A 25,744-nucleotide genomic window follows, 5' to 3' on the forward strand; every position below is an offset into this window, starting at 1 on the left:
TATATAATATGCTGCAGTTAAGGAACAAATGGGGAAAGTAATTCTGTTTTGAAAGTTGATAAACTTGTAACCCCACTTTTGAGAAAATGTGCCTTGAATATTTTAGGATACCTATTGGAGAGCTCTTCTTTTTCTACACCCATTCAGCATCGTTCACACCCTCTTAAGCATTAGCCCCACCTATCTCTTTAAGGATTCACATTTGAGGCCATGTGCTAAACATTGAGTATGGTAGTGTACAACCAAAGATTAAGATGTAAGGCTGGTTTATACTACTACTATCGACATGTCACTGCGACAACTGTATACAGACATCATGAACATTCTATTGTCGTCCGACATTAAATTTATCATTGTCGTTATGAAAAAGTATGAACATACAAATGTCATGCAGCCTGTCATTTTTGTGTTTATACTTTTTCTTAACGATAAATTTGATGTTGGACGACAATAGAATGTTCATGATGTCACTGCGACAGCTGTATGCAGACATGTCGATAGTAGTAGTTTAAACCAGCCTTACGTCTTAATTTTTGGTTGTAGACTACCATACCCACTGTTTAGCGTACAGCCTCAAATGCAGCCTGTCAGCCTGGGGGTCCAAAATATCATAACAGGCGCATTTTAACACAAATAAACCCATCTGTTTAAAAATGAATTTCGTAGATGTCAATCTAGGAAATCAGGCAACTAAAAGCAACTTTCTAAACAATGTTTTTGGTTTGTTTCTAGCTTGTTAGGTGTAAACAGTACAGTGACATGGTTACTTGCATAGTGGAGTCTTTTTGTTTAGAAATGTAGCTAGCTAAACAAAACTGTCCATTTGCACAATATCTTTCATTCGCTTGTAAATGTCCAAACTCACCCAAAATTACATTTGGTAGCTCCTACCTAATATGTATAACTTCATGAGCTGGATTGCCTGTCTTTGCAATTCATTTTATTTCTCGTTTGGGCTCGTTAGCATATTTAGCTAGCAGCCTCCATGGAAATTCACTATTTGCTTTTTGCTAATTTTGTTAGCATTCCGGTAATAGACGACGAATGTATAAAATAAAAATGTTGGTGCCTCATTGTGTACTAAGCCAGTAATATCGTAAATCCTTGGATGAGAGGCCGATATGGAAATCTGGATACTGCCCAACCATAGTTTGTATGCACATTCGGAAAGTAATCAGACCCCTTGACTTTTTTAACATTTTGTTGCGTTTCAGCCTCATTCTACAATTGATCAAATTGTATTTTTTTTTACTCGTCTATCTACACACAGTATCCCATAATGACAAAGTAAAAACAGTTTTTTAGGTATTTTATTAAAAATACAAAACTGAAATATTATATTAACATACAATACCAGTCAAAAGTTTGGACACACATGGTTCACATCAACACCATTATCCCAGAAACCCGATACCCACTCTAATTTGCATACCGCCCCAACAGATCCACAGATGATGCAATCTCTATTATGACTGTTCAAAACTTGTTGTTTTCTCATGGCTCTCTCTTGTCCCTCTGCAGCAGACATATGGTGAGCAATATGTTTGGAGCATCGAATCACAACACATATAGAATCATGAGAATCGCAATACATATCGTATTGGAAACTAGTATCGTGATAATATTGTATTGGGGAAGTCCCTGGCAATTCCCAACCCTAACAAATACAGGGGCTGGATGCAGCACAGCCACTATTAGAAGAAGTGGACAGAGTCAACTCACATGGACACTTCCCCCATTCTCATTGTCCTCACGAGGGCCATTTGGGAGTAATGACCACAGGAAGGAAGACCTTCCCTCGACACTCTGGGGAACCAGTATTTCTCAGGTGACCTCACCCAGGGGGGGGATGTGGTGGCACTATTCAATCTAAACCAATAACAGAGTTTACGGCTGATGCGGGAAAAAAGGTGTATTCAGTGAGAAATGCATGTTTTATATGACATTTAAACGTTTCAAATAGAATGTTGTTTTGTTGATTAAGTTGAATTAATCCAATTCTGCAGCCTTGCAGGGCAAGACTTCTAAGAATTAGTCTTAGCCTGGAAGGGCAGAAATCCAGCAAACTATTTTGACGACTATGGCCCTCAATGAGTGACCACTAATCACAAGACAAGAGACAGTTAATTACATAAAAGGGGTTTAGGCTGGGGCAACCTCTGATAGCACACACAGTTCAAGCAAGAGGTTAACAGGATTTGAGTTGATTACATCACAGTAGGAACGTGACAAATGGACAATTGTCCTTAACGTTTAAACAGCCATTTTTGTTTTTAAAAATCGATTTTCCGTTAAAAAGATAAGAAAATAATACAATTCCAGTGAATTCACAATGCAGAATAATGGTCATATTACATATGCATGCCCGCTAGGGCCAGGCAGTGAAGTTCTCTACCGCCACCCTTTACACACATAATAATGCAGTACAGTAAAAAAAAGTGTCCCATCAGAAGTGTCTGTACCTTTTTCGACAGTAGAATTCTGCTACAGCATATAATGATATATTGTTTCCCTGACAACAATAAACGCGTTGTTTATGCTGTTATTTTATGGTAGGGTAGCTAGATGTGCTTTCTTTCTACTAAATGTATTGGTAAGTCACGATATTTAACTAACTTTAAAGTTAGTTAAGAGTAGAATGCGCGCAGGCAGCAGGAAGGCTAGGATCTCATGGCGCTACAGAGGGTTGTACGGACAGCCCATCACTGGGGCCGAGCTCCCTTCCATCCAGGACCTGAATATCAGGCGGTGTAAAAAGAATGCCTGGGAAATCGTGAAAGACCCCAACCACCCAAGCCATAGATGATTTTCTCTGTTACAGCACAGCAAGAGGTACCGGTGCATCAAGTCTGACACCAACAGGATCTTGAACAGTTTCTATCCCCAAGCAATATGACTAATGAATAGCTAACAAAATAGCTACATGGACAGACTTTACCTTGTATCTTTACTGACGTTTTATTTCAATATTTTCTGTCTCTATGCACACACTCACAGGGCAAAAGAAGATCCCAGCGACATCGTCCCATTAATAGCCTATAGCCTAAACTAGGATATTCTACACACAACAGACCGAAGACTGAACACACACTCTCCTCATTAGCAAAGAGAAAGTGCAGGCAGGCCAGCGCGAGAGAGCCGGGGCAGGCAGAACCGTGCACATATGTCTTAATCGTCTTGCATGCCTCGCAAATTCCCCAATGTAGCCTAAAGTTTGCCTCTGCTCTCTGGTTTTATTTCAATTACACAACTTTATAGCCATATAGTCTTGTTAGGCTATAAACACGGAAAATAAGGCTTTGTGATAACTGCACTGCAATTTTAAAACAGTTTTTCGGTTAGGGATTTTTCTTAAGGTTAAGGATCCAAACTTCACTTAAACGTTCACACCCCTACACCACAGGCTTTCAAATATGTTAGGTAGGGCCGGGACTATACCAGTATCACAATACTTCTTAGTATTGTGGCAAGGAAACAAAACAAAGTGGATTTAACTTCTTTAGGAAAACAGATCTAACATTGGAAACAAACATGTTGTCATCCAGTGTCACATTGAAAATAAATAAAACTATAGAGCACAATATTTTACAAGCAGCAGGTTTTTAAAAGGACCAAAGATTGCGGGCTGCTTCAGGCTTAAAATCTTTGCCATGGAAAAAAAATACTGCGCTACTGGTATAGGGCTGGGCAGTAAACCATATTTTATGATATACCGGTATTGATGCAGGGACTGGTTTGGGTTTTTACTTTACCTTCTATACCGGTATTTGAATGTTTGGTTTGTTAAAATGTGATACGCCATGTGTAATGTCAATTTTTATAGTTTACTTCGCTACTTGAGTCATCTCTCTCCATGCCACTTTCCTAGGTACGCCACCTGTCACTCAAGGAGCGCAATTAATGTTCCTCAACCACGAGACACTTGCGTTCAGTCTGCATGGTCAATGCAGCACATGCAACAATGTTCATGACAACAATGTTGTTTTCACTTTGCTTCTTAATATAAATCCACTGGCGTTCTATAACAACACTATTAGTTTGTATTTCTTACATCAGCAAACAGCTAGTTTGTCTTTTCTTAGAAAGTTGCCCTAAATCTTGTGAGATGCTAATTGTTAGCAGCTAATGCTAATAGCTAGCTAGATAGTAAATGTACTGAGTAAGAGCAAACGTAGCTAGCTAATGCAGCCTGATAATACCAGTGATGGTGAAGACCTAAATCAGCATGTCGTTTATGCAACAGCATCTTCTAAATCAAAGAGGAATATGCAAAACAAGAATATGTTAGTGACATGAAGTAGCTAAGAGAAAACATGCAATGTAGCCAAAGCTTATAGGGTCCCCTAGGAAACACTTATCAACACTGTAGTTCCTACCCTGTCACAATAACTCCTCCCTGGCATTTTAATTCGTTGTCATCTCAAACACTGTATTCAAAGTGCCCACTATTATATTCTAACTACAGAATTAGAATAGTCATTGTATTTCCATGATTCCAAAAGTTATGCTCTAATTCGCAAGTCAAATCGCAATTGTAACATTTGGTTAAAAATAAGTCCTAGATTATTTGCCCATATCGTGCAGGCCTACGTGGCAGTGTGGAAATTCTCAATTGAGCAGTGGTGTAAAGTACTTAAGCAAAAACACTTTAAAGTACTACTTAAGTCAGTTTTTTGGTATCTGTACATTACTATTTTTGTTTGACAACTTTCACTTCACTACATTCCTAAAGAAAATACTGTACTTTTTACTCCATTCATTTTCCCTGACACCTAAAAGTACATTTTGAATGCTTAGCAGGACAGGAAAATGGTCCAATTCACACACGTCAAGAGAACATCCCTGGTCATCTACTGCCTCTGATCTGGAGAACTCCCTAAATGCTTTCCACAAATGCTTTGTTTGTAAATTATGTCTGAGTGTTGGAGTGTGCCCCTGGGTATCCATAAAATGGTGCCATTTGGTTTGCTTAATATAAGGAATTTGAAATTATTTATGCTTTTGATACTTAAGTATATTTTATCAATTACATTTACTTTTGATACGTAAGTATATTTGCATATTTAAATCCAAATACTTTTAGACTTTTACTTAAGTAGTATTTTACTGGGTGACTTTCACTTGAGTAAAAGTAAAAGATATGTTAATAGAAAATTACTCAAGTATGACAATTGGGTATTTTTTCCACCACTGCAATTGAGAGCAAGAAATGCAGAAATTATAAAAGTGATAAAATTTGTTTTGGTTGAAGTTCAATTGAACATAATAAAACAATCAGAATGGAGAAAGACTCATTGAAATCACTTAGAATGTATGTGTTGCCACCCTAGGGTCACGCACTACTCCAATCAAATGTAGAACTTTAATTATTCAAAACCTAAAAATACCATTATACCGTCCAATTTGTTTTAAATATCGTGATATAATATTTTGACCATATCTCCCAGCCCTATACTGGTATCTATCGTCACAGCCCTATACTGGTATCTATCGTCACAGCCCTATACTGGTATCTATCGTCACAGCCCTATACTGGTATCTATCGTCACAGCCCTATACTGGTATCTATCGTCACAGCCCTATACTGGTATCTATCGTCACAGCCCTATACTGGTATCTATCGTCACAGCCCTATACTGGTATCTATCGTCACAGCCCTATACTGGTATCTATCGTCACAGCCCTATACTGGTATCTATCGTCACAGCCCTATACTGGTATCTATCGTCACAGCCCTATACTGGTATCTATCGTCACAGCCCTATACTGGTATCTATCGTCACAGCCCTATACTGGTATCTATCGTCACAGCCCTATACTGGTATCTATCGTCACAGCCCTATACTGGTATCTATCGTCACAGCCCTATACTGGTATCTATCGTCACAGCCCTATACTGGTATCTATCGTCACAGCCCTATACTGGTATCTATCGTCACAGCCCTATACTGGTATCTATCGTCACAGCCCTATACTGGTATCTATCGTCACAGCCCTATACTGGTATCTATCGTCACAGCCCTATACTGGTATCTATCGTCACAGCCCTATACTGGTATCTATCGTCACAGCCCTATACTGGTATCTATCGTCACAGCCCTATACTGGTATCTATCGTCACAGCCCTATACTGGTATCTATCGTCACAGCCCTATACTGGTATCTATCGTCACAGCCCTATACTGGTATCGTCACAGCCCTATACTGGTATCGTCACAGCCCTATACTGGTATCGTCACAGCCCTATACTGGTATCGTCACAGCCCTATACTGGTATCGTCACAGCCCTATACTGGTATCGTCACAGCCCTATACTGGTATCGTCACAGCCCTATACTGGTATCGTCACAGCCCTATACTGGTATCGTCACAGCCCTATACTGGTATCGTCACAGCCCTATACTGGTATCGTCACAGCCCTATACTGGTATCGTCACAGCCCTATACTGGTATCGTCACAGCCCTATACTGGTATCGTCACAGCCCTATACTGGTATCGTCACAGCCCTATACTATACTGGTATCGTCACAGCCCTATACTGGTATCGTCACAGCCCTATACTGGTATCGTCACAGCCCTATACTGGTATCGTCACAGCCCTATACTGGTATCGTCACAGCCCTATACTGGTATCGTCACAGCCCTATACTGGTATCGTCACAGCCCTATACTGGTATCTACACAGCCCTATACTGGTATCGTCACAGCCCTATACTGGTATCGTCACAGCCCTATACTGGTATCATCACAGCCCTATACTGGTATCATCACAGCCCTATACTGGTATCATCACAGCCCTATACTGGTATCATCACAGCCCTATACTGGTATCATCACAGCCCTATACTGGTATCATCACAGCCCTAGCGTCAGGTCTGGTTTCACTAAACTTCGGCCACAAAACTCAACCACTGGACTGAGACGAACATCTCTTCGGACAACTTGACCTCACTCTGCCAAATGAGTCAGCTAAAGTTACATGGCCCAACCTGTTACTAAAACAGTATACCACTCTGAAAAACAAACCTACACCTCCTGTCACCTGAAAGACAACAGCTATACAATTATCCCACTAAAGCCTCTATTCGACTTCACAGGGTGTTTATAACCTTTGATTACTGCCTATCCCTCCCACGTTCCTGATGGCCCCTCCTGTCCTCTTCCTCTCCTCTCACAGACGGCCAAACCGTACGCGGGGCCACAGTTGGTTTTGATGACTGCAGCGCTCCTCCTTTGAAGGCTGGGCTCATAACCACCACTCTTAATTAAACAGTAACCCTCAATTAAAGGATAGATATATCTGCCCATGTACTTATTTAAATCTTTGGAAAACATAGCCAATGCTTTCATTTCTACTGTACCATGGCCATGTTGTGACCACATTATCCTGCTATCCATATGATGTGGTGTCATGACTCTCCATGTCGAGGATCCAAGGCCTCAGATCAGCTTGGCAAATGGCTGACAGTCAGACCCCCCTCTCCTCCACAGGAGAAGAGAGGAGGGGGGGGGGGCTGGGACGGTTTTATGACACCTTACGCCAAACGTAAATTCTTATGCAGCAGAGAACCCTCTTCTGCTCTTCAGTACCAACCAAAGGAATGCCTTTGTCCTCCAGGAAACATCTGCCTCAAACTTTAACATCCAAAAAAGTGAATATTGGAACAATATTTCTAAGATAGGAATGTTAAGAATGTTCAGTGGGGATCTAAAGAGTAACCATGTCATATCGCTTTTCATTTTGTGATGTTATTAAAAACTCTATGAAGCAAATACTGTAACTTAGGAAGGAAACCCCCTTCGGCTGTTAAGTTTCCATCCAATCAAATAAACATGTGTATGTGACCAATAACATTTTAACAGATGTTATTGCGGGTGTAGTGAAATGCTTGTGCTTGTAGCTCTGACAGCGCAGTAATATCTAACAAGTAATATCTAACAGTTTCACAACATATACCCAAAATACACGTAAATCTAAGTAAGGAATGGATTAAGAATATATATACATATAGGTCAGAGGCATTGGACTAAGATACAGTGGCATAGTATGGAGTACAGTATATACACATATGAGATGGGTGATGCAATATTTACAAACAATTAAAGTGACTAAGATACTGTAGAATAGTTTACAGTACAGTTTACACACATGAGATGAGAATGCAAGATATGGAGACATTATTGTGGCCAGTGATTCCTAATCTGTCTATAGGCAGCAGCCTCTGATGTGCTGGAGATGGCTGTTTAACTGTCAGTGGTGTAGTATAGAATACAATATATACACAATTTAAAAAAGTGACTAAGATACTGTAGAATAGTGTGGAGTGCAGTTTATACATATGAGATGAGGAATGCTAGACACGAAACAGTGTTAAAGTGGCTAGTGATCCATTTCTAAAAGTGGCCAGTGATTCCTAATCTATGTCTATAGGCAGCTGCCTCTGATGTGCTAGTGATTGCTATTTAACAGTCTGGTGGCCTTGATGGAAGCTGTTTTTCAGTCTCAGTCCCAGCTTTGATGCACCTGTACTTACCTCACCTTCTGGATGATAGCGGGGTGAAAAGGCAGTGGCTGGGGTGGTTGTTGTCCTTGATGTTTTTGGCCTTCCTATAGCATCGGGTGCTGTAGGTGTCCAGGAGGACGGGAAGTTTGCCCCCAGTAATGCGTTGGGCAGTCAGCAAAACGCTCTGGAGAGCCCTGCTGTTGAGGGCAGTGCAGTTGCCATACCAGACAGTGATACAGCCCGACAGGATGCTCTCGATTGTGCATCTGTAAAAGTTTGTGAGGGTTTTCAGTGATAAGCCAAATTTCTTTAGCCTCCTGAGGTTGAAGAGGCGCTGTTGCGCACACTGTCTGTGTGGGTGGACCATTTCAGTTTGTCAGTGATGTGTACTCCGAGGAACCTTCTCCACTGCAGTCCCATCGATGTGGATAGGGGGGGGGGATGCTCCCTCTGCTGTTTCCTGAAGTCCACGATCATCTCCATAGTTTTGTTGACGTTGAGTGAGAGGTTATTTTCCTGGCACCACACTCCCAGAGCCCTCACCTCCTTCCTGTTGGCTGTCTCATCAGTTGGTAATCAAGCCTACCACTGTTGTGTCGTCTACAAACTTGATGATTTAGTTTGAGGCGTGCTTGGCCACGCAGTCATGGGTGAACAGGGAGTACAGGAGGGGGCTGAGCACGCACCCTTGTAGGGCCCCAGTGTTGACGACCAGCGAAGTGGAGGTGTTATTTTCTACCTTCACCACCTGGGGGCGACTCGTCAGAAAGTCTAGGAACCAGTTTCACAGGGCGGGGTTCAGACCCAGTGCCTCGAGCTTGACGATGAGCTTGGAGGGTACTATGGTGTTGAATGCTGAGCTATAGTCAATGAACAGCATTCTTACATAGGTATGCCTCTTGCCCAGATGGGAGAGGGCAGTGTGCAGTGTGGTGGCGATTGCATCGTCTGTGGATCTGTTGGGGCGGTAAGCAAAATGGAATAAATCTGGGGGGGTTTTTCATGGGGGGGGACTGTGGGAGGGGTCTCAGATGGTTGAGGGACAGCTATTAGGGAACTGTGGGGGGGGGGCTTTTGGTCCCTGTTTTTTTGGCCTGGAGGGAGATCTGTTGACGTGCCCTTGAGCAGGGCTTTGACCCTGGATGCTTCTGTGTGTCGCTCTGAATGGGAGTCTGTTGGATGACTGGTGTGATGTAGTTGTTTAGCGGCTTCACTGCAAGTATATTGTATGTTTTGGATATTCAATAAAATCAATTTAAAAAAGAAAATGTAAAAAAAGAAATAACATGCAGACCAGCAGATGTGAAGCATGAGCTAAACGTTACAAATGGTTGGAAACTCTGAAACTCAAGAGTTTAAGAAACTCACTAGACCAAAACATTGACAGTCTGCAGCTGTGCATGTAAAGGGGTCTAGAACATTGACTATCTACCCCAGAAAGGAAGGAGAAGATCCCATCTCAGACAATCATTGGTGCATCTAAAGATGTTTTCTGAAGAAACACTTCACTCCAAGCTAGAGGTCGACCGATTGGGATTTTTCATCGCCGATACCAATTATTGGAGGACCAAAAGAGCCGATACCGATTAATCAGCCGATTTTATATTTATTTATTTGTAATAATGACAATTACAACAATACTAAATGAACACTTATTTTAACTTAATATAATACATCAAAATCAATTTAGCCTCAAATAAATAATGAAACATGTTCAATTTGGTTTAAATAATGCAAAAACAAAGTGTTGGAGAAGAAAGTAAAAGTGCAATATGTGCCATGTAAGAAAGCTAACGTTTAAGTTCCTTGCTCAGAACATGAGAACATATGAAAGCTGGTGGTTCCTTTTAACATGAGTCTTCAATATTCCTAGGTAAGAAGTTTTAGGTTTTAGTTATTATAGGAATTATAGGACTATTTCTCGCTATACCATTTGTATTTCATATACGTTCTTATAGGCACTTTAGTATTGCCAGTGTAACAGTATAGCTTCCGTCCCTCTCCTCGCCCCTACCTGGGCTCGAACCAGGAACACATCGACAACAGCCACCCTCGAAGCATCGTTACCCATCGCTCCACAAAAGCCGCGGCCCTTGCAGAGCAAGGGGAACAACTACGCCAAGTCTCAGAGCGAGCGATGCCACCGAATGAAACGCTATTAGCGCGCACCCCGCTAACTAACTAGTCAGTTCACATCGGTTACACCAGCCTAATCTCGGGAGTTGATAGGCTTGAAGTCATAAACAGCTCAATGAAGCACAGCGAAGAGCTGCTGGCAAACGCACGAAAGTGCTGTTTGAATGAATGCTTACGAGCCTGCTGCTGCCTACCATCGCTCAGACTGCTCTATCAAATCATAGACTTAATTATAACATAATAACACGAGCCGTTGGTCATTAATATGGTCGAATCCGGAAACTATCATTTCAAAAACAAACCGTTTATTCTTTCAGTGAAATACGGAACCATTCCGTATTTTATCTAACGGGTGGCATCCCTAAGTCTAAATATTGCTGTTACATTGTACAACCTTCAATGTTATGTCATAATTATGTACAATTCTGGCAAATTAATTACGGTCTTTGCTAGGAATAAATGCACTTCACACAGTTCGCAACGATCCAGGCAGCCCAAATTGCTGCATATACCCTGACTCTGCTTGCACAGAACGCAAGAGAAGTGACACAATTTCCCTAATTATAAGAAATTCATGTTAGCAGGCAATATTAACTAAATATGCAGGTTTAAAAATATATACTTGTGTATTGATTTTAAAGAAAGGCATTGATGTTTATGGTTAGGTTTGGTGCAACGACAGTGCTAAATCATCACCCGTTTGGCGAAGTAGGCTGTGATTCGATGAGAAATTAACAGGCACCGCATCAATTATATGCAACACAGGACACGCTAGATAAACTAGTAATATCATCAACCATCTGTCCCCGAGCTGACAAGGCAAAAATCTGTCGTTCTGCCCCTGAACAAGGCAGTTAACCCACTGTTCCTGGGCCTGGGCCATCATTGAAAATAAGAATGTGTTCTTAACTGACTTGCCTAGTTAAATAAAGGTGAGAATTTATTATTGTTTTTTAATTTTTTTATAAAATGGGCCAAATCGGTGTCCAAAAATACAGATTTTCGATTGTTATGAAAACTTGAAATCGGTCCTAATTAAATCGGCCATTCCAATTAAATCGGTCAACCTCTACTCCAAGCCAAAACAACTAAGGACATTGTGACCTCTGGTGGATAATCAGAGCCTTACACCCACGAGCCATTCTCCATAAAATGATCGATTGGTTTCAGCAGAGAGACGACAAACAAAGACGTCTAACTAACACATAAATACATTGCATTTCTTGCCCAAACGGGCAGCAGTTCGTGTGCAAGGTATAGGATTAATGTGAGAACAGTCCTAGAATGTATCCACGATAAAATGTCCCTTTATCTCTTTACATTGTGTATCTAGCCATCATATATAGTCAGTTCACTAGGGACCTTTGTCTCATGTAATTGTGTATTCTGAATAATTATTTAGTTATTAAATAAATCATTAAATCAGTTTGTGTAGAATTGAATAAATCATAAAAGGCTGGGGTTCTTGCGGATTCAAGAAGTCTGCGACATTCAGAATGAGACTGATGAGGTAATGATTAATAAGTGACTTATCGATATCACATCTCCCGAATTAAACTCGACAACTTGTTAAACTTCTTCCGTGGTGCCCCCAACAATGAGTTAATTGTTACACACACATACGCTCATATATATATATATATATAAAAAAATTGGGTAACAATTAAAACATAGTTGATTCGACACAGGGGATGAGAGAGGCAGAGGGGGGAGGATAATGATAGGGTACTGTATTGTGCTGTACCTGGCTGAATATCATAGTATCATGTCCTTCTGTAGTTATACCAGGGAGGAAAGGGGGTGGATTGTGAGTAGTGGAGGTTCCTCAGAAGAGGAAGGGGAGGACCATCCTCACTGAATTACATTTGTTTTATTTATTTTTAATGGTGAAACAAAAGTGATCTTTCTTTAGATAAAACCACACTAAATATATTTACATCAACAAATGATTTATTAAAAACACACTGTTTTGCCTCAACATTAGGTCTACAGTAGCCTCAACAGCACTCCGTAGGTTAGCACCACGGTGTAGCCAGAGGACAGCTAGCTTCTGTCCTCCTCTGGGTACATTGACTTCAAATACAAAAATCTAGGAGGCTCATAGTTATCACCCCCTTTCATAGACCTAAAGTAATTCTGACAACTTCCGGAGGACATCCTCCAAGCTATCAGAGCTCTTGCAGCATGAACTGACACGTTGTCCACCCAATCAAAAGATCAGCAAAAAAAGAAACGTCCCTTTTTCAGGACCCTGTCTTTCAAAGATAATTCGTAAAAATCCAAATAACTTCACTGATCTTCATTGTATAGGGTTTAAACACTGTTTCCCATGCTTGTTCAATGAACCATAAACAATTAATGAACCTGCACCTGTGAAATGGTCGCTAAGACACTAACAGCTTACAGACGGTAGGCAATTAAGGTCAGTTATGAAAACTTAAGACACCAAAGAGGCCTTTCTACTGACTCTGAAAGACACCAAAAGAAAGATGCCCAGGGTCCCTGCTCATCTGCATGAACGTGCCTTAAGCATGCTGCAAGGAGGCATGAGGACTGCAGATGTGGCCAGGGCAATAAATTGCAATGTCCGTACTGAGAGACGCCTAACACAGCGCTACAGGGAGACAGGATGGACAACTGATCATCCTCGCAGTGGCAGACCACGTGTAACACCTGCACAGGATCGGTACATCCGAACATCACACCCGGGACAGATACAGGATGGCAACAACTGCCCGAGTTACACCAGGAATGCACAATCCCTCCATCAGTGCTCAGACTGTCCGCAATAGGTTGAGAGAGGCTGGACTGAGGGCTTGTAGGCCTGTTGTAAGGACCAGACATCACCGGCAACAACGTCGCCTATGGGCACAAACCCACCGTCGCTGGACCAAACAAGACTGGGAAAAAGTGCTCTTCACTGACGAGTCGCGGTTTTGTCTCACCAGGGGTGATGGTCGGATTCGCGTTTATCATTGAAGGAATGAGCGTTACACTGAGGCCCGTACTCTGAAACGGGATCGATTTGGAGGTGGGTCCGTCATGGTCTGGGGCAGTGTGTCACAGCATCAACGGACTGCACTTGTTGCCATTGCAGGCAATCTCAACGCTGTGATTTACAGGGAAGACATCCTCCTCCCTCATGTGGTACCCTTCCTGCAGGCTTATGCTGACCCTCCAGCATGACAATGCCACCAGCCATACTGCTCGTTCTGTGCGCAAGACAGGAATGTCAGTGTTCTGCCATGGCCAGCGAAGAGCCCGGGTCTCAATCCCATTGAGCACGTCTGGGACCTGTTGGATTGGAGGGTGAGGGCTAGGGCCATTCCCCCCAGAAATGTCCGGGGACTTGCAGGTGCCTTGGTGGAAGAGTGGGGTAACATCTCACAGCAAGAACTGGCAAATCTGGTGCAGTCCATGAGGAGGAGATGCACTGCAGTACTTAATGCAGCTGGTGGCCACACCAGATACTGACTGTTACTTTTGTTTTTGACCCCCCCCCCCCCCCTTTGTTCAGGGACACAATATTCAATTTCTGTTAGTCACATGTCTGTGAAACTTTTTCAGTTTGTCTCAGTTGTTGAATCTTATGTTTATACAAATATTTGCACATGTTAAGTTGCTGAAAATTAACGCAGTTGACAGTGAGAGGACGTTTCTTTTTTTGCTGAGTTTAGTACTGAACGCATAAGCTACAGCTAGCTAGCAGTGCAGTGCATAAAATGTGGTGAGTAGTTGACTCAAGAGAGAGAGAGAAAGACAATAGTTGAACAGTTTTGAACAAATTAATTTCTTCCAAAATGAAGGAGAAGCAAGAGATTGGTTGAGCAATATACATATATTTTACATTCAAACAGAGAGGGATGCTATGTTAGCTAGCTGACTATCCAACACGAACTCATCCAAGGTAAGCTTTTGGTTTTATTAATTTATTGCCACCGGGGCCCACCTGTGTAACTGCTAAACCCCTTTCTGACTGTACACTGTACTGGATGATTGTAGCTAGCGCGTTTACTAACGCATTAGTTCTAGTAGCTATGTTTACTATGACAACAATGTAGGATGTGTGTAGTGGTTATAGCCGTCATTATATAAAGGTTTGGCTTGGAAAGGTTTTTTCGCCTGGTCACAGACAGCTGATGTGTTGTGCACTGAAGTCCACATGCGAGGCAAAAGGTGAGCGGAGGAGACCGTGCAGATAGTTGCGGGAAGGAATTATATATACACAACGAGCAAAGTGATCATGCTGTTTTTATGTGGCTGCTATGAAAGTGAACTGTTTGTGTGTGATCAGGGGTGTATTCATTCTGCCGATTCTGTTGAAAAACTTTTCTTAAAAACGGAACGGGGATAAAAAAAACAATACCTGAATTTGTCCAATAGAAATTCACATTTGCAACTGTTGGACTAACAATTACTCCCTAGATTAGCTAGATGCAGGCAAGAGTGTGCAGCGTAATTGAAAGTGTCACTGTTGCAGTTCTTGGTGTGTGCGGGCTTTCCACATCCCCAAAGTGAGAGTGACCTGTTCACTAGGGATGGGGATTTGAAATTATTTCCCTATTCGAAAAGTATCATGAATAGTTGTCAGATATCTGGATATGAGAAATGTGTTGTTTTTAAACTGAGCACTGCTGCGTGAGAGAAAGAGGCTGGCGCTCTATTGCTGCAGTTGAGGGAGAGTGAGAAAGAGAGGGATGCAGCCAAGGCAACTCGGTTACAGCCAAGACTAGCCAACTTGTAGCAACCACAATGTTATTTAGCATTCCATATAATAATAATAATAATACAATTATTATTATTGTTGTGCCTGTTTTGAGTAGCTTAGAGAAGTTAGCTAGCATACTATAGCTAGCTAGGCTAATGGAGGCCTAGCTAGCTATAATAACTTTAATTAGGTAACTTTATTCCATATTGCGTTGCATTAGTGAACGCTACACATTGAGCCTCTTTGCCGCTTTGACTGGCCAACATAAACAACAAAGCGAAAGGGGGATACCTAGTCAGTTGTCCAACAATGTATTCAACTGAAATGTGTCTTTCCGCATTTAACCCAACCCCTCTAAATCAGATAGGTGTGGGGGGGCTGACAGATTTTTACCTTGTCAGCAAACTGGCTATTGGTTGGCAACCAGTCTTTTTATGAAGCCACGTCATAAAAGCGACAGTTTGTTGTTTTATTAAATTAAAATGTCATGGTATATCCTTGTGTATCATGGTTCCCTAACTGGCGGCCTGTGGGACGAATTTGGCCGGCGAGTGATTTCCGTTGACCCTTCAAGTTTTCTGAGCAAAAAATATATATTTTATTAAATGTTTTATTGTTGGATATAAAAGACTAAAAACACCAGCAAATCAGCTCCAAGTGATTTTAAATGTTGAAAATCTGTTCCAAAGTATTTCCACACGTGATAGAGATATTTAGCCTCTCGAGTGATGCTTGAGGCATCACTACTGACCCGGGTTTGATCCCAGGCTGTGTCACAGCCGGCCGTGACACCCATGAGGCGGCACACAATTGGCCCAGCGTCGTCTGTGATAGGCCAGCCGGGATTTCTTTGTCCCATTGCGGTCTAGCGACTCCTTGTTGCGGGCCGGGCGCTTGCAAGCTGACTTCGGTCGTCAGCTGGACGGTATTTCCTCCGACACATTGGTGTGGCTGGCTTCCGGGTTAAGCGAGCAGTGTCAAGAAGCAGTGCGGCTTGGCAGGCTCGTGTTTCAGAGGAAGCATGGCTCTCGACCGTCGCCTCTCCCGAGTCCATAGGGGAGTTGCAGCGATGGGAGAAGACTAACTACAAATTGGATATCAAGAAAAAAGTTGAATCTAGGCTGAATCTATTTGATGATCCCTGTTGTATGTAATTTAATTCACAAAAAAAGCCTTTTTAGTGTTAAAATAGGCCTATAATTTTGTATAGGCTTAACGCCGTTCTGATATTCGAATAACCGTGCACATCCCTTCCGTTCACCCCCATAAATAGCCAGCCGCAGAGAGAAAGAGGTACAAGCTGGCATGGTGCCATAATGAGCCAGAAATATGTGCTGAAACACTAATGCAGATGTTCTGTTGTGGAGATCACAGCCTGTGGAGCTGTGTGTGTGTGTGTGTGTGTGTGTGTGTGTGTGTGTGTGTGTGTGTGTGTGTGTGTGTGTGTGTGTGTGTGTGTGTGTGTGTGTGTGTGTAGCATCACGTTTGAAATGTAGATTTGTGCGAGAGAGACTGTAGGAAGAAAGAGTGGTCCTCTACCTCACCTCTCCCAGATTACAGAGAGAGAAGAGAGGGGGAGAGAGAAGAGGGAGGGGGAGAGAGAGAGAGAGACAGACAGTGAGCAAGACAGAGAGGGTAAATCCATTTGAATTCACTCACTTTTTGACCATCCACCACCCCCCCCTTCAGAGGACAAAAAAAACCTGTTTTTACATATTTTTGTTTTGTTGTTAAATGTACATTCTACACAGATTACATTTTTTTTTACAGTAGTTACAAGAATAAAGTAATTTGATATAAATCGTGTTGTTTTCAGTCATAACTATTATAGAACATGAGCTTTTAAACCCACCCCTCAGCTACTCTCATTCCATCCCACCTATAATGTGGCCAGAAAGTGTCTTTTTGGACCTGAATGCCAAAACATTAAAAAGATAAGTGCTAAAAGTTGACCCATTTTGCATACCACACCATACCATAAAACATCCATGCCTTCATTACAGGAAAAGATAAGCAGTTGAGTTGGATATAATTTAAAAGCTTACAAACAGGGTCAAACTATTTGGTGATTTCTTGAAAAAAAATGTTTGTTTTTTTAAAATAAAATGATCATTTACGTTTAAGGTTAAAAAATGATGTGTATACACATGTGTATGCTCTGATGTTTTTGAAATTCACATGTAGCTTAGATGCTACTTTACATCATCTGAGGTTGATGAGCATGTGTCTCAACTGATGGCGGGCACAACACAAAAACCTCACAGATTATGTAAAATAGGGTCATAGCTATATGCAAATAAACATTTTTAGAAGTTTATTCATTTTTAGATCATTTTTAATCTTAAACGTCATTTATCATTTTATGTAAAAAAAAAAAAACTTTTCAAGAAATCACCAAATATTTTGACCCTGTTTGTAAGCTTTTAAATTATATAAATCCCAACCATTCATATTTTTCAGTGATGAAGACATGGATGTTTCATGGTATGGTGGGGGGAACTTTATCTATTGAATGTTTTGGCAATCTGGCCAAAAAGTTACTTTCTGAGCACAATGATAATGGGCAAATATGTACGGAAGGTTTTGTTCAAATCAAAAAGGGGTGCTCTCAAAAAGTGATTGAATTCAAATGGATTTACCGAGGAGGTAAGCTTGAGAAATGGTTTACCGACACGCTCTATCCCATGTAACCTGATGAATGAATAGACACATGTAAATATATAAATACACATTTTGCACATTCTGTAAATGACTGATCCCCCAGCTCCATCTCTCACACAATCACTCACTCACTCTCTCTGGGGGCACTGAATAACTGTGGAGCCCACATTATAAAATACCCCCAAGAGTTTGGATGAAAAAGTACTCTCATACACAACCCACCAACGCACACCCCTGTCACAACTCAACAATACACACATCCTTGCTATAACTCAACCCACAAATGCACACACCACTGTTACAATTCAACAAACAAACAAACACATCAGCAATACATAAATGAACACACATCACACACCCCTGTAGAGCAGGCGGAGATCGGGGTGCCTTGTGAGAATTCGTTGGCGAGTGGGTAGCCTCTGCCATCTGTTCTATTGGCCAACATGCAGTCATTGGAGAATAAACTGAATGAGGTACGTTCAAGACTATCCTACCAACAGGACATTAAAACTAATATCTAATGTTTTACAGGGTCGTGGCTGAACGACGACACAGATAATATACAGTTGGCTGTGTTTTCCGTGCATCAACAGGACAGAACAGCTACATCCGGTAAGACAAGGGGTGGTGGTGTGTGTCTATTTGTCAATAACAGCTGGTGCGCGATGTCAAGAATTAAGGAATTCTCGAGGTATTGCTCACCCGAGGTAGAGCACCTCATGATAAGCTGTAGACCACACTATCTATATTTTTCGTAGCCGTATATTTACCGCCACAAACCGATGCTGGCACTAAGATCGCACTCAACGAGCTGTATAAGGCCATAAGCAAACGCTCATCCAGAAGTGGTGCACTTTAATGCAGGCAAACTTAAATCAGTTTTACCAGATTTCTACCAGCATGGCACATGTGCAACCAGAGGGGGAAAACAATAAAATAAAAAAAAAAATAAAAAAAACTCTAGACCACCTTTACTCCACACAGAAACACATAAAGCTCTCTCCCGCCATCCATTTGGCAAATCTGACCACAAATCTATTTTCCTGATTCCAGCTTACAAGCAAAAACTAATGCAGGAAGCACGAGTGACTCTCTCAATACAGAAGTGGTCAAATGAAGCAGTAGCTACGATACCGGACTGTTTTGCTAGCACAGACTAGAATATGTTCAGGGATTCATCCAATTGCATTGACGAGTAAACCACCTCAGTCACCAGCTTCATCAATAAGTAGATCGACGACGACATCCCAACAGTGATCATACGTACAAATCTCAACCAGAAGCCATGGATTACAGGCAACATCCGCACTGAGCTAAAGACTAGAAGCTGCCGTCTTCAAGGAGTGGGACACTAATCTGGACACTTAAGAAATCCGCTATGCCCCCAGATGAACCATCAAACAGGCAAAGCGTAAATACAGGAATAAGATTTAATCCTACTACACCGGCTCTGACGCTCGTCGGATGTGTCAGGGCTTGCAAACTATCAAGGACTACAAAGGGAAACCTAGCCGTGAGCTGCCCAGTGACGCAAGATTACCAGATGGGCTAGATATCTTTTATGCTCGCGTCGAGGCAAGCAACACTGAAGCATGCATGAGAGCACCAGCTGTTCCGAACGACTGTGATAACGCTCCACGTAGCCGATGTGAGCAATACGTTTAAACAGGTCAACATTCACAAGGCCGCGGGGCCAGACGGATTACCAGGACGTGAACTCCGAGCATGCACGGACCAACTAGAAAGTGTCTTCACTGACATTTTCAAGCTCAACCTCTCCCTGACCGAGTCTGTTTCAAGCAGACCGCCATAGTCCCTGTGCCCAAGAAAGCGAAGTTAACCTGCCTAAATAACTACCGCCCCATTGCACTCACGTCGGTAGTCATGAAGTGCTTTGAAAGGCTGGTCATGGCTCACATCAACACCATCATCCCGGAAACCCTAGACCCGCTCCAATTCATATACCACCCCAACAGATCCACAGATTATGCCATTTCTATTGCACTCCACACTGCCCTTTCCCACAACCTTTCCCACAACTTCTCCCTCAACGTGAGCAAGACAACGGAGCTGATCGTGAATTACAGGAAAAGGAGGGCCAAGCACACACCCATTCACACAGACAGGGCTGTAGTGGAGCGGGCCGAAAGTTTCAAGCTTCTTGATGTCCACATGCCCAACAAACTATCATGGTCCAAACACACCAAGACAGCCGTGAAGAGGGCACAACACCTTTTCCCACTCAGGAGCCTGAAAAGAGTTGGCATGGGTCCCCAGATCCTCAAAAAGTTCTACAGCTGCACCATCGAGAGCATCCTGACCGGTTGCATCATCACTTGGTATAGCAACTGCTCGGTATCCGACCGCAAGGCGCTTCAGAGGGTAGTGCCTATGACCCAGTACGTCACTGGGGCCAAGCTTCCTGCCATCCAGGACCTATATACTAGGCAGTGTCAGAGGAAGGCCCCAAAAACTTGTCAAATACTCCAGTCATCCAAGTCATAGACTGTCCTCTCTGCTACCGCATGGCAATCGATACCAGAGCACTAAGTCTAGGTCCAAAAGGCTCTTTAACAGCTTCTATCCCCAAGCCGTAAGACTGAACAATTCATCAAATGGCCACCCGGACTATATACTTAAACCCCCCCTTTGTTTTTACACAGCTGCTATTTGCTGTTTATTATCTATGCAGTCTATGTACAAATTACCTCAACTAACCTGTACCCTTGCACATTGACTCAGTACTGGTACCCCCTGTATATAGCCTCATTATTCTTATTTTATTGTGTTACTTTAGTTTATTTAGTAAATATTTTCTTAACTCCATTTATTGAACTCCATTGTTTGTTAAGGGCTTGTAAGTAAGCATTTCACGGTAAGGTCTACACCTGTGGTATTCCACGCATGTGATAAATCCAATTTTATTTGTTCAACCATAAACTGTCCAGCTGCACAATAACTCGGCTGGGAATTGCCAAGGACCTTATGATACGATATTATCATGATACTTAAATCTAATCAACATTTATTGGTAGCGTATACAGTTTAGCAGATTTTATAACAGGTGCAACAAAATGCTTATGTTACTAGCTCCTAACAATGCAGTAAAATGTCAGACAAGTATACAAATAATCATACCCCAGAAATATATCTTGAAATGTTGTATTGAATCCAATTCAGCCAAATCGCACTGTAACAGCAATCCAAATGCAATCTATAGGTATATACACCAGATGAATTTTAACAAGATATGCTAAGAATGATATGTACAGCAGTAGATAGAGTGAGCCATGTCAAGAATCCAGTATATAAATAAATGTGGTGTGTATAAACAGTGAAACTAAAATGCAATGTACAGTAGTAGAAATAATAGAATGAGCTTTGTCGAGAATACAGCATTTAAATACACAGTACAAAACCCCATGACAAAATGGATAGAATTGCAGGAATTTAGCTTCCGGACCAAAGTCCAGAATATACATATATATGTACTGTATGTGAATGGTGTGTATGGACAGTATATAAATAGAAAAGGTGTGTACAGCAGTAGTTATATAGGATGAGCCACGGCTAGAATACAGTATATACATATAAAGTAGGTAAAAAAGTATGTAAACATTAATAAAGTTGGCTTTTTACGTGCCGATATGATTTGTATAGCGATGATGTATGTATCACGATGCTATATGTATTGCGATCGGATAATACGATTTATTTGTGATTCAATGTTCCAAACATATAGCACATTGTTATGTCAGCTGCAGAGCGACAAGAGAGCCATGAGAAAACAATATATATATCGTCAACAATAATATTGTGATACTCAACTGTATCGATTTTTTGCCCCATCACTACAAAGAACACACTACCCGCACCAGGTAGCAGAGTGCCCTCAATCAGTTGTAAAAGCCCTCTTCCCTGTGCTGCAAAAGAACATGATTTCATAAGTCTGTGAGAATGTGACACTTTGTTTCAGTTTGGGGGTTTTATACCACTTACTGTGATTGTATCCTTCAAAACATCACATTTCAAACTAGTTTGTTCAAGGACTGTATGTTGATACAAATGTAGATTGGTGTATGCTGCAGAATATCTTACACAAAAGGTGCATTTTGCTCTTTCCTCCCTCCCTTTTCCTCAGATGAGTCTTGGTTTTTATTTGTTAGGAGATGGAGTAAAAAAAAATACCTCTGTTCTGAGGCAAACCTAGACCCATCTGTAGATCCCAGACAAAGCTACGAGGAATCTGACCACTTCAAAGACTACACACTCACTCCCAAATCCCAACCTATCGGGCTAATTGCCAAGATTCTTCATCCTTGGCACTTGTGTTCTTTCCGTTTCCTATAATTTCTCTCAAATGGCATAATTACCGCTATTTCCGTTCAATTTGTCTAATGCAAAGGCTATTGGGACCATAACACTGTTGGTAGGATTCAAATCGCTGCTTAAGTCAATAATGATGCGATCTAAATGGTCTTAAATCAGACATCTCCTGGCACAGACAGCGTGGTTCACAGGGCGGGCATGAGCTTCCACCAACAGCCTGCCAAAGGACTGGCATGGCCGCTGTGTTTAATGTAATTGACCGAGTCACTCATAGAGGAGATGTATTCATTAGTTAACCAGGGCCAAATTAATTATCTTATGGCGTGTGATACTAGTACTACTACCAGTTAAGAATAAGAGGTGTGCTGGCAGAAGTATGTGAAGAAAGACACTTTGTAAACTTTTCTATGGCAGGTTTGTTTGAATTGCAGCCTGACCCTGCCTCTACACCTCCGTCTGTTCTCCCTTATCTCTCTCTTCCTTTTAACTGTTCTAGTTGAATGGAGGCCAGGCCGCTTCAAATCTCACATGGACACAAGATCCTCCGCAATCAAACGTTCTTCGTATGCCACAGACAGGGTTTCACAACACAAACAGAACTGTTGTTCGTTTGTGGAACTTGTGGTCTAATAGTTTTAACAGGAGATGATTGTCTCATTTCACGAGCTACTGCGTAAAACTCAAAGGAATGCGTAAAACACAGGAAGGCATAATGCAGTTGGACTGATGTGAACTAGCAAATATGTCCATAATGATTCGCTACAAAGCAGGCTTTCGCTTACATGTGTGGCTTGGCTACAATGTTTCCGCACGAGGTACAGCTTGGTTGTTTTATGATACCAACTAGGTTGTACGCTTCTAAATGTACTAAGGAGTAGGCTAGTGATGATGATGATAGGATACAATAGTATAAGGGTGCAGTAGGCTAGGCTATGGCTTTCATCATTCTGACTGTGCAAAGATTAAACCATTCACGTAAACCGTTCAGGCTACTCATTTACTATGGAATATTGTTCCCTAATTGTTTTATTGATACATTCATTCAAAAAATATATATAAAATCGCTGGCTGAATCTCATTGTAGCCACATCTCCTTCTGCCCAGTGACTGCTAGTCGTTACACTCACTGTATGTAACCGCGGGCTATTCGCACAAAGTGCTCTGAAGCGTGAAGAGCAATTGCCTGCAAATCCAGCAGGGCGCTAACAAAGCCTTACCTAGGAAATGTGCCCGTCTTCATTGTTTTCGGGAAAGGTACCGTCCGTTTTCTCCTCCCGTTAACCCGAGCTGCACGCCGCTGTTTCAAATCCGATGCACGAATACTGCACGTTTGTTGCCTGGCTACCCAGACTCCTCTCTCCGGCCAAACGCTACGCCACGCCCACGGACGACAAAACAACTGTTTAGCGAACGACAGAGCAGCGGAATAGTTACGTTTGAGTCGTCAGGCTAGCACATTCGGTCTTTTTTGTCTGTCACATTGGCCTTTTATCAATTAGATTTGCCCACCTCCTGCGTCCTCTCTCGCCTGCTTTTGCCAAAGGTCAAAGTTAATCGAGGAGAGTCGGCAAGGAGCGTGAACTTGGATGGAAATGGCTTGCTTGAAATGAGACGGTCCTGCTCCACTCAAGTGTCATTAGGCAAATTACGTTTACACAGGGGTGGATCCGAAAATAAATGTGTAAAGTGCTCAAAACAAATTGTTAGCTGTGTAAGACACTGTGCATGTTTTTGTCCTCTGACAAAACAAAAGCTGATTCAAAGGTGGTGTGGTAGATTTCCAAACTCTTTCAGTTAGGATACACATGGGACTTTTATCCTTTGATGGTTTGGGGAAACCAATAAGTGGTCGAGCAGTATGTCAATTCGTTAGTAGGCAAACAAGTGTCCTCTCCTCCTCGATATCCACTTTTCATCGAGGATACTCGTGTATCACCACAGAATATTTTTTAAATCTGCCACACCCCCATGTTACTTACTGTTTTATCTATAAAATGTCTTGCACAACTAACTTTATTTGTTTTGAGCACTTTACACATTTATTTTGGGATCCACCCCTGTAAACGTTTGCCTAATGACACACAAGTGGTGAAGGACCATCTCATTTCAAGCAAGCGCATTTCCATCCACGTTCACTCTCCTTGGCATGTCTATTCAATTAACTTTGACCTTTTTCAAAAGGAGGCGAGAGAGGACAGAGCGAGGACGCAGAAGGTGAGCAAATCTAATTGATAAAAGGCCAAGAGTATCCTCCATGAAAGGTGGCTATCGAGGAGAGGAGGACACTCTTCTGTTTGCCTACTAACAAATTGACACATTCCTTCGACCACTCAACCACTTTTAAATTATATTATGTGAGCTAAACATAAAAATAGAGGACTAATGTTACTAGCCCCACTACAACAACAAAAATACTTAAATATATGTAATTTTGTCCTATGGAGGACAAAATGGCCGACTGGTGGCTTCAAAGCCTCTCATTGGCCAATAGATAGCATCAGCAATCCAGGGTTTATATAGGCCTACATCATTGGTTGTTACCAGGTTGTAACCTATTTGAAATATAGTGCCTTTAAGTGTGGGGGATCATCAGCCACGAGTTGACTTGAAGCAAAGAACTGCAATTTAAAGAGGTAAATTGTTAAAAAGTAAACGGGCTAATTTCCTATTTTAGCTACCAATAGATGGATGGTTGCTTAGCAACAATGCACAATGAGCACTTGTGTCTCATACGTCGTTACAATTGTTGGTAAACTAGCTAGAAAATGTTTTGCCATATAAGCATTGACATGAAATCAATCAAAACACCTCAAAACAAGAAAATGGTATCAAGAACAAGATTAAACTAGCTGAAATGAGACACGATTCCCCACATGGCTGTTTCTTGTCATTGTTACTAGCCATTTGGCCATTCATAATCACAACAACTCACAGACTTCTGCCCAATTAAGGCGATCACAATGTATGAAATGTATGCATTCACTACTGTAAGTCGCTCTGGATAAGAGCATCTGCTAAATGACTAAAATGTAATGTAAATGTAACCCATCTATAGAGCCTACAATAATCTGTTTCGATGTAGGAATGGTTCATAAGGGGAGAGACTTTACCTCATAGCCCAGGGGTGACCATGTCAACTCCAAATGGAGACCTAATGAAAGACTTGCAGCCTAATGTGCTGGACTGCTAAATCCTTAAAATCCTTATGCAGAACTAGAATTCCCTGATGAAGGCATGGAGTCATATTATCTCTAGGATGCTGCCCATATAGCAACGTCACATCTATGTTGTCCCATGGCCGCTGCATTCGTGTGTGCATCCGTGCATATGTGTATTTGTGTTTATCTTGTCTTTTCCAAGACTTACCTCATCTGTTGCCCCTATTTATTTTAGTCCATGTGTCTT

At 41.8% G+C, this 25,744-nt stretch overlaps 1 protein-coding gene across 3 annotated transcripts in view; it reads right to left on the minus strand.

Annotated features, from left to right (window-relative positions):
- LOC115155885 (beta-galactoside alpha-2,6-sialyltransferase 2-like) overlaps window positions 1-23,867 on the minus strand; it is a 63,754-nt gene extending 39,887 nt beyond the window's left edge. For 2 of the 3 annotated variants that reach the window (XM_029702890.1, XM_029702893.1), the window contains exon 1: window positions 23,557-23,697. The gene's annotated coding sequence lies outside the window, so the exon portion shown is untranslated. Of the gene's footprint in view, window positions 1-23,556; window positions 23,698-23,848 lie in introns of those variants that run through there. The other variant, XM_029702891.1, reaches the window with a different exon arrangement.
- Window positions 23,868-25,744: the final 1,877 nt, after the last annotated feature.

The sequence above is a fragment of the Salmo trutta genome, chromosome 20, assembly GCF_901001165.1.
Source record: "Salmo trutta chromosome 20, fSalTru1.1, whole genome shotgun sequence".
In the NCBI taxonomy this organism is placed as follows: Eukaryota; Metazoa; Chordata; class Actinopteri; order Salmoniformes; family Salmonidae; genus Salmo; species Salmo trutta.